The following is a 9,045-nucleotide window of genomic DNA, read 5'->3' on the forward strand; positions in this document are numbered from 1 at the left end:
AATTGCATCAAAGTTTTCGAAAATAAATATTAAAATGAAAAAAACAAAAACAAACTGTGCCTGTTCTATTTGTAAACTGTTGGATACCCCTTTTGATTTTTCATGCACCTCTTTCCAAATATAAGAAAGTTTGCCTCATTCCTAATTTGTAGGACACATATGTCCCTTGTACCGCCAAGGGTTAAAAGTGTTATTGGAGTGTCGTTAGTAAAATCATCCACACATGCGAGTCTGGTAGATAGATACACATGCTGTTTAAATGATTGAAAGTTTAGCTAGTGTGTTTAATACTTCATATTTTTCAATATTGTTTCAATATTTAATCAAGCGATGTGAATGGCGTATATGTTGTTACAGTAAGCAGTGTCAACAAAGCAAAGGAAATATACTAAGTGCAAAATATGAACAGATGCCTTCCTCGAAGGAGGCACAACGTTTGTGTAGTGTCCCGTTGACAACCTGCCTTTTGCATTAAAAACAAAATAATTATGTGGTTATTTATTGATTTACACTGTACTATAAAGCCTGGTAGCACAGGCTAGCCTATTACAGTAAACACATAAATACTGACGGGTTTAATAAAAAAATAAATCTGAAAGCGATTTGATTTTCATAACCCTTGGCTTTCCCAAGTTTCCTCTGTATTAAGAAACGGGTTAATTGAAATATGTTTTAAATGTACCTATATAAATAAATAAATAAATAAATAACGTTTTCAAATTAAACATACAATAGTCCTTCTACTGGCTTGTTGTATGTACAGTGTCTGGGATGTATAGCTTTCAAATACTGTACTTGGCTATATATGCGCTATTGTTAAATGCCACTGTTATAGTTTTAAAAACAAGCAGCTTGTAACACCATCCTGCTCGGCTCAAGCTGAGCAAACATTCATCGGTTGTTCTGAAAATAACCGGCTGGACTTTGAGTAATAATAATACAAAGACACCGAAATGCGCCTGTCTCTTGATTATTAGACAACAGCGCAGCGCCGCGGCTGAGCGGCTCCATAACGATAGGCCGGTTACATGCGGGCTACGACCTCTCAAAGCTGTATCCACGTTTTATTGGACAGAGTACTATATCCCGGCACAGTGATTTCCACATTTGGAATAGCAGCTCGTCCCACCTTGACTGTGGTTATATTGGCCCTTTTGATGAGCATCTTCATCCAAGTTTTAAAGTGACTTTATCGGGGAAGACACAAATAAAAGTGAAGAGCATGAGCTCTATTATTTAACAATTTATCAAGATATTTATTTAGCAAGTAATACTAGTTCGTTTTTTCTCACTGCAATCTGTCAAAAAAAAAAAAATGACAGCGAAACACCGCAAAGGAAAACTCAATCACAGACCCGAGGAGAACTCACCCAGCCCCGCTGCTGTTGACCCGGAGCCGCAGGGAGGAGGAGGCAGTCACAGCGGGTCGGTGCTTGTTTTATTCCTGCTGTTCGTGGCTGGAGGTGCTACCGCGGGTTGGTTCTGTTTCCAGCAGCACCAAACTGCAACTTCCCTGGCAGACAGCTTCGTGCGCTTGCAGAGCAAACTCGCTCAGTTGGAGAATGTCGGCGAGCAGCTCCGAGAAGCGAACGAAAAGGTATGCAGAGTCTTTTGATGGTTCTTTTGTGTAATTATTTTTTTAACTGCCCCCATCCCAATTACCTGAATTTGTTTCCTTCCCTATGAACTAAGTAGTTCAGAAAAAAATAAATAAACAAGTCGTGTTGCTAAAGTAATTGCGCTGGCATTGCCTGACATACGAAAACTAACAACATCGCTTTGTAGTGCTAGCAACTGAAAACAAAGACTACAGTTCAAATAAAGCTGTAGTATTTGTTTTTAATTTGAAACAACACTATATATATATATATATATATATATATATATATATATATATATATATATATATATATATATATATATATCAACCCTCTCTTCCTCGATGGTCTGCTGGTGTTACGAATCATCCTATGGTCTCTGTGACCCTTTCAGAGTAAGCTTAACTCTGTGTAGATCCCCTGACTTGCAGTTGCAGAGACTTGAGAGAGCCGTGGAGGAGATGTCCGGCAAATAAAGCAGCGAAGAATCGAATTGGTGGGGACCAACACTGAGGACAGGGTGTGTGATAGTGCTGACGTTTTCAAATACGTGCTTAGAATGTAGCTGAACAGTTAGTGACAAGGGTGAGCAAATCATAACCCTGAGAAAGTCTGGTACACCTTTAAGGCAAAACGCCATACAGTTTAGTGAGCGCTGCCTGTGCAAGTGTAGAATCATATTCCCAAGCCTAAACTATGTTTAAAGTAGATCTAATTAAGAGCATTATTAGAATAAAGCAAGTACTTGCACCAAACTGGAGCAGTGCAGTGCAGTGCAAGTACAAGCTGATGCAAGTACTGGTACAATTGGGTGCCGAATAGTCTAGAGGTGTGGGGTTTACAGGTGCCCTCTGAACAGGTGTGTCTTGAGGAGGCGCTGGAACAACTTTGTTGTTGTAACTAAATATCTTTTGAGGTCTGGTCCCATGTCCGCCACATTGTTAAGTCCTAATTGTGTCATTGCTGTCAGGGCTGCTTTGTATGCAGTGCTCCTGTCCCAAGCTAGGTTTGAGATTTGGAATCGGTTTGTTTTTTAAGGTTTCCAACCCCAACCTAAGGGCAAGGCCTGTCTTCAAAAGACGCGTTCAAGCTGTGCAGTGCTGTGGAAATGGAGGCCCAGCTTGACCGCCATGCCGAGCTGCTCAATGCCCTGACGTCTCAATTGGAGGAGCAGGGGAAGGAAGTCCTGTCGCTGAAGGAGTCTGGAGCCAATCAGAGGGCAGAGATAATTAAAAGCGAACAGGAACTGGCTAATGTCAGGTTTGTTGCATAGGATGGCATTACTCTTTTGTTCCAGCTATTAGTTTTAACAAATATTTGGTTTAAAAAGTATTGAATGCTGTAAAGGTACTACATGGTTTATACTTTGATTGTGCAAAGCATCAGAAATTGTGAGATTTAAACTCTATATTGATAAAATAGTGCTATTCATTTATAGTGTACTCATATATACTGCAACAATGGCTGACATACAGGTACCTAAGTTTAACAAGTTCTCTCGACTCTCCTGTTGTGTGGCTGTCTGGTGATCCAAGAGAGACAGGTCAGAATTCTCTCAGATTGCATGACCGTCTCCCCATGGTCACATGATTGAATTATGAACCAGCGTTAATCACGACGCCCCTCTTGCCAATGGTCTCGTGGTCTGTGGGTGTTGCAGGAAGGTGGTGAAGGTTGCTGAGGCTCAGAGGGCCTCCCTGGATGAGGAGCTGAACTCCATTCGCCAGGAGCTGACGGACCAGAGCAGGCAAACCCAGAACCGGAACACAGAGCTGGGCTCCTCGCTCGAGGCTTCCCAAGCCCGAATCGACAAGGTAACCATTCACCATGTCCTTGCTTCAGTAACCAGTCTGGAAATGATTTTTCCTCTTGCTTCATGAGGCTGCTATGATACAGCGGACATTGTTGTGATGCAGAGCAAAGTTTGCGTCCAAGAGTTACATTTCAAATTCTGGGCTATTTGTTTCTAGGTAAACAATTTTAAGTGAATAAAAGCATGAAAAAAACCTTTTGTTGCAAATGAGCAAGTAAATGCAATTTACTGCTTAAATTATTAGAAAAGTAAAGGTTTCTGAAAATGTGCCCTTTAGAACTTAAAACACTTTAAAACTAAAAGAATTGTATTATTTAACAGCTTCTAGATTCTAAAATAAACCTTTTCCTTTTGAAATAAACTTTTGCACTGGAGCAAAAACTGAGGAACTCCGGCTCCTGCATTTAGTAAGATTCAGAAGAAGAATGAAAATAATCAGGCGTACAAAAAAATAAATAAATAAATAAAGCTGTGGTTTCCCCATGCTGGCTCAGAGGCACGTCGGTCTGGCTACGAGGGAGTCCTTGTCAAGACCTGCAGACACGCCCCCGACAGAAAGCATTGTGTCTTGATGGAATGTGACAGCTCCTGGGAGCAGGGCTCACTCCATTAGCACCTGCCTAACTGAACACCAAAGTGTTTGTAAGGTCTGCTTCATTAACCGGCAGTGCATCACAATTTAATTGGATTTTAACAAATGACAGCGTTTCTTATACAAGCAAGCACCCAGCTTCCACGCTTACAAATATTCGGTAGAGTTACTTTATAATACGGCAGTAAATTAAACACTTAGACACAGATTTATTGAATGTGTCAGATCCTCTGAGAAGATGCACAATCCAGCAAGCACAGAAAAAAAATAAACGACGCAGGAATTGTGTGATTAAGCTCTGCTAAACTCTGCAGTGGCCCCCATTTGGTGAGCAGTACAGAGTGTGCTAAAATAAACTGTCCAGGTAACAACAAATCCAGTAAAGCGTGTACTGAATACATTTAGTGGCTGATGTCTCCTAGAGTTTAGCTTAAACATTTTGTCAAGGGTGTAGAAGTAGTAAACTAAACTGAAGCACGGACATGGTTAATCTCGACTATAGCCAGCTTCTGTCTGGTTTTAGTTTTTTTGGTTAAAGAAAGAATAACTATCTGAATAAATACATGTAAACGTATCCCACTGAATCGCAGGATCACTATCCGATTGTGACCCGCGCTCGCTGGCCTGCAGTTCTTTCAGTCCTAACACTGACAGCTTTCCTGTGCCTGCAGGTTTTTCAGGGAAAGTGGAGGCTCTCTGTGGGGAGGAGTGCACCTGGCCCTTGCTGAGATCAGTCTCCTTCCCCGAGCCCGTGGCTAGGCTGCCAGTCATCACTGTGGGACTCGCTCGAGCCAGCCTGGGGGTGACGGTCAAGGTCTTGGATCCCGGTCACTCTGGCTTCACTGTGCAGGTTGACAGGATAGGGGAGCCCGGCCCCACCAGCGCCACGGTCAGCTGGATGGCGTGTGCCTAAACAGTGAGGCACAGGAGACGGGCACAGCAAGGCAAACACCCTGGATGCTCTGCTTGTGAGCTATGCAAACAGGGGGGTGGGGGGTGGGGGGCAGGAAAGGTTCAACTTTATTTTTTTTGGCAGCTGTTTCGACTCCCATGGTTCGTAGGACAGGAAATGTCTTTTTATTGGTCAAAGGTACACATGCAAGGCGGCATTTTTTTTCCTCTGTAATAAAGGCTTTATTAATCTTTTTTTTTTGCTCCATTCTTTGTAACACATAAAGGTAACACAGAGAAAGAAAATGACCCATCTTGGGTATGTTTTTCAGTTAGTATTCCTCTATACCCTGATCATAAAACTTTTGTTTAAGTATTACTAGTTTTCCATTGAAAAATCACAGGATGGAACCACTTGAAATTCATTCATTTAACACCAGAGGGAGCTACTGCTGTAAAGAACATGTGAGATCATCAAAGCATTTTTTAAGAGTTGTATTTATTTGTACTTTTTAGCAAAATAATAGTGTATTTGTGTGTCACTTTTTATGCTTTGATTAACACCTGCAAACTAATGTCAACAGTCACCCACATCATTGAAATTCTACTAAATGTAGCCAAAATACAGCAAACAAATAAACTCACACACACACACACACATACTGTACCTAATAACTGTTCAGATCTGCAATCATTGCCCTTAACAAAGATGGACCAGTCCTTGTGGCTCTGTGTCAAGCACTATCCACTGTACATCAATATGACTGCATTGCTTGGGCAGAATTATACACCTCTGTGCAGTTGACGGACAAAATTAATGAAACATTAGTATTTGTATGTGTGTGTGTGTGTGTGTGTGTATATATATATATATAATATATATATATATATATATGATATATATATCTTATATATATTTTTATAAAGCCATCTGTAGCATCTTGTATATTTTGTATGTGCACTACACAGAGTTATACATGCATATGCTGTCTACATAAGCGTTTGTATCGTACATTCATTTACAGCATGCGGACTCCACATTTTTTAGCTAAATGTATTTCACTTTTAGTGGCGGGGAAAGGGAATTTAAGGAAAGACAAAATCCTTTTTTGTTTGTGAATTTAAATTTACCCAGATTTGCTCTATCTATTGATTTTTCTTCCCCCTCCAATATTCTTATTAATTTCCCAGTTAAAGTTAATGCAGTTGGGTGGTACAGAGCTACCAGTTGTAATCTCACGTTGGGCTCATGAGCGTTTCACTGTGTGCTGTGGGTAGTCTCGATTCTGTTTTTCTTATTGTGGATGAAACTCCTTTAATAAAAATCAACCCTAGGTGTTGTGGGCATGGCTTTTATAGTTTTGTTGGGGGCTCTGCTGAGGATGCACCTCTCTGTGTTCTGGTGCTTGCTTTCAACTTGAACTGATTCGATTCTGGGAGAGCCTTCGGACTCACGCTGCAAATGACCTTCAAAGCTTTGGAATTGAAAGAAAGTGGCAGGGATTTCCGGGGGGAATCTTCGACTTGGCTTCACTGCAGCAACTGCATCTGTTTCTAAATTGAATACATCGCTCGCAGTGAAATACGTGCCAGAGCTGTTTTGCAGTGTGGGTACTAAGAGCTTATTAATGTGTTAAAACAATTGGAGAAAACTCAGAACTTTCATCCACCAATCAGGTTGCTCCAGGGCACTAGCACATGGTGGATGAATGCGGAACATTCAGAATGTTTTAAAAGTAAAAATGACCAGAACTGATCACACAAGGGTGCATTTTCCAGCAGAGTTAAGTACGCACCCAGCGATCACCCGAACCCTGTATCAGGTGCCGCTGTGACTGTTAAATAACTCACACCCTGATAAGCTGAGATTTTTCCCTGTTGCTGTCTGGCAGGAATGCTCTCTGAATAAACTGCCTGGTTTCTCTGTGAAGTTGCCACCCGGGAAGCCTCACTTTCTAAATTGAGATAAAAGAAGTGAGTGGCAGCCTGAAGTCCTCCAGGACTCAGAGTTGTGTGTGGGGGGGTCAAGTTTCCTCATATAGCCAAAGAGATTCATCTTCCCCCCTCCCTGCACAACAATGAGGGCTCTGGATACAGCAGCTCGGAGTGCCTTTGGCCTACTTCAGCAGACAACGCATTTTACACAGTGAAAAGACAGCTCCCCGTCGGTCTCCTGCTCCTGTTTAAAAATGAAATGGGCAAAATACACAGCAACCTACCAGCATGTTCAGAGAGACAGCATGTGTCTGTCCTGGATTTCATGGACTATATACTGTATTAAACCAATACACAGGTTTTCCTGTAAGTCAGGCTTGATCATATAATACCATTTGATCTGTAGCACACATTAAACTGATCTCAATTCTAATATATATATATATATATATATATATATATAGCTTTCAAGAAAATGAGAGACTATTGTAGGCAGCAGGTAATTGATCAGTTGTGAACCCTGAGCCTTCTTGCTTCTTGTCTGCTATCCTGTGTTGAACCAGTAGGTGGCAGAAGATGCCACGCATACATTCCTGCTTTATTTAAAAAATTTCTACTTTTCACAGCTCAGCTGCTGTTTCTAAACTTTTACTTTTGGGAATATTTAACGAAACTGCTCCACTCCTGTCCCTAGAAAGAGGGCTCTTTGAGCAGGCAGCCCAAGCTATTCCTAGCACTGGTAGGACTGATACATTTTAAAACCAGAGATTGAGACCGTACGAACAGCTGTGACAATAACAAGGGGCTCCTGGGAGGTGACGCTGTACAGCAGAGGGGCGAAGAGCTGTCACAGTTTTGGCTGATTGACAGACTGTCATACGAGTGGTGTTGGGTAGTGCATTGTGCCAAATCAATGACATGGGGAGCTTTTCAACTCTGGGCAGCCTGGTTCAATAAGAATTTAAAGTTATTTCAGTACGACTGATAACACTGTGTAACAATTTTTTTTTTTTTTTTGTTCCTGGGTAGTAAGTATTATTTCCTAATTGCTTATGCCTCAAAAGTATAGAAAATGGCTATTATTCTCCACAAACTTTGCTTTTGTGACCAGGACAGTGATATTTCAAAATGTCACTATTTCCAATGTGACAAAAATTGTGTTACATAGTGTAATTAGTTTGATGCCTTACTGTCAAACTAGTAAAGAGTAGTAAAAACTAGTAAAGACTATGGGTGTCCCATGTATTCGGGTCTTACAAGTATCTGTTATGGCTTTTTTTTTGTACGAATGGTACACATATAGAAAGTATGATACTTGTTACTTCGCAAATCATTTTTTAATGAACAAACCTATAAAATTAGGTCGGTATTGCCCAGCAATGATTGTAAAATGTAGGGATAGCAAGCTAATGAATGCAATAAGGAGGAGAGACTAATACAGGTAGATAAAAGAAGTAAAAATAAATGAGGTCTTTAAGATCAAACCCTGATTCAAGCCGTGTCCACGCCTAGCGACAACATCCAGGTATGATAAATGGATCCTGTACACTCAAGACCACATGTATATAGTGGTCATTCTAATCAATTCCCTTTGATAATAAGAGTCTCGCCTATGTACAAACGGGTGGTTATGTACTTTTCTTACCCGTATTAAAATGAGTACAACTCAGTATTGGACACCCAGAGACACAATTATAGCAAACAGAACATGAAGAAACTCCCAAGAATATCCCATGCAACATTTCAGAGGAGTTATGAGTTTATTTTCACAGTGCACGTATTTACCCCTGGGTCAACAGTGCAGTAAATCTGGTTGTTCGTCTATGATTGCTGTTCTTTTAAACATCTGGCAGAGGCATGAGGTGGTCCACTTTGATGACCTGTCTTGTCAGCTAAACTTCACCCTGCAGGCTTCACAGGAAAGCTGTGGTGTAGTTAGGCTCTTTCTCAAATCTCTGTTCATTTACTTGACTGGTCGACCCTCTTCCCCCCTCCTTCCTGGGATAGTGCATGCTCTTGTACTGTAATTATTTCACTCAAGGTTATTGAACTAGAAAAATAATTCCTTTTCTGAAGGGTTCTGCCAAATAGTAATTAATGTCCCTGGCATAGCAGGGTATTTGCTTCTCAGGTCCCATAGTGTTCCGACTTCTTTGTAAACTCACTAAAAGCAAGGATACTGTACTGAACTTCCACATTGCGGCGCAGAACTTTTA

Source organism: Polyodon spathula, chromosome 25, assembly GCF_017654505.1.
Source record: "Polyodon spathula isolate WHYD16114869_AA chromosome 25, ASM1765450v1, whole genome shotgun sequence".
NCBI lineage: Eukaryota > Metazoa > Chordata > Actinopteri > Acipenseriformes > Polyodontidae > Polyodon > Polyodon spathula.